The following is a 1799-nucleotide window of genomic DNA, read 5'->3' as shown; positions in this document are numbered from 1 at the left end:
TCTCTCTCTCTCTCTCTCTCACACACACACACACATACACACACACACACACACTTTAATTTAATTAATCCGTCAAATCGAATCTGTATGATCAAGTCATGCACAGCAAAACAAAACAAAAAACTTGGAACAGCCGGCACCGATATTCAAAAGTAACCCTTTCAGACACGTTGTAACCACCCCATTATTTTTTCAAGAACTAGGCCTACTTTGCCTGAAGTAGCCTACTTCCATGAACTGGGCCTATTTCTATTTTAAAAGGGGGTGTGTGTCTGCAGCAGCCACCATTCGAGTCACCGGTGTTTTCAACTAGGATTGTGTCATCTTTGAGCTCTGTCCAACGATCCAGGTACAGTCTTTACACTTTGTATTATTTCTTCCCCTTGTCGAAGGCATAGTATAGTGCGAGAATTTGCACCGTTTTTTTCTACTTGTAACGACGATTGTCTTTAAGCTTTTCTTTTAGCGTTAGATGGGTATCAGTGGGTGCTCTGGTGTTGTTTGCTCCTTTTCCCCTGTCAAATATCTATCGTCTTTATCTCTCCTGTTTTTGTTTGTGTTACTCTCTTATAACACCTTTTAACTTCGACACTTATATGACCTAAATGTGTTGTTGCAAGTGCCGTAAAACTCCTACTAAAACAAGATGACTTTGAAGTTATAATATTAAATACACTCTTGGCACGAACTATAGGCCTACCTCTTTAAAGATTCTATACTACAAGACAGTTCACCCAGCATCTTATTGAAAGACAGTTGTCCCTGGAACGAAGGGCCCTTTTCTGCCTTACTAGTCTGAGCCAAAAATTCATATATTTACAAAATAGTCCCACTCTCTGATAGTCAGTCAGTAAGCATAATTAACATTGTCTCATGGTCTTAAGCATTCTCGTGTGTGTGCTATTGAGACCGTCTTGATTATCTCTCACGGCAAAATGTGTTTATTTTGCATATCCTTTGTCTAGGTCTGGATCAACGGAAAATGAATACTGTAATTATTTATCAAAACTTTTACACTATTTAACAAAGAGAAAATGGAAACATTCGTATATTTTCTGACTTCGCCTCGAGTGTACTATGCAGGTTATTGCTTTGTAATGCATCCAAAGTATGTAAAGTAAAGTTGTTCCTGCGTCCGATCCGGATCTTGGGGATTGCCTTTTTAGTGAGACAACTTCCTGGGCCTTCGACATATTATAATAGGGTGGCCAGTTCCTTTCCTCGTCTCCTTTACTTTCCCAACTCGAAGTCAGGTACCCATTTCTGCTGGATGGGCAGGAGGGGGCGAAAAAAATCCGTGTCCGAACCGAGGCTCCAACCTGGACATTCCGCTTCGGAGACGAGAGCACTAACCGCTCCGCTACCACACCCTCTGCATCGAAAGTATTGAAGTTGAATCCCCAGGGTAAGAGTTGAAGGGGAATTTCCGAGTGCAGCCCAGAGAAGAGGCCGAGAGAATGATGTACAGAAAAGCGGGAAGAGAATGAAAAATACCAAGAGGCTAACCCAGGATAGGATATGCCAAAATGCTGATGTAGGGTTATAAAGGCATTGGTGTTAACGTATGCATGGAAAAGTTAGGCGTCGATCTGTTTATTGTTCTTGTCAACGGGCTCTAACTACTGCCGATGGGTTTCTGAGCAAACACTCAGCTCGGCTCATTCCTAACAAACTGAAAGGATAAAGCACAACCACAGATAATCAAAGTGAATCAGACCTACTTTGAACGAATAGCAGTTCCCAAACAACAGCACATACAGCAACAACAACAACAACAACAACAACAACAACAGCAACAG

General features: G+C 41.6%; 1 protein-coding gene across 1 annotated transcript in view; it reads left to right on the top strand.

Annotated features, from left to right (window-relative positions):
* Window positions 1-250: 250 nt before the first annotated feature.
* Window positions 251-1799, top strand: part of LOC101850904 (glutathione S-transferase 1) — a gene marked incomplete in the record, with an annotated part of 7894 nt that continues 6345 nt past the window's right edge. Inside the window, 1 exon segment of the mRNA XM_005106623.3 lies at window positions 251-349.

Source organism: Aplysia californica, unplaced genomic scaffold, assembly GCF_000002075.1.
Source record: "Aplysia californica isolate F4 #8 unplaced genomic scaffold, AplCal3.0 scaffold00546, whole genome shotgun sequence".
Classification (NCBI taxonomy): Eukaryota; Metazoa; Mollusca; class Gastropoda; order Aplysiida; family Aplysiidae; genus Aplysia; species Aplysia californica.
This window is presented reverse-complemented; position numbering and strand designations above follow the sequence as displayed.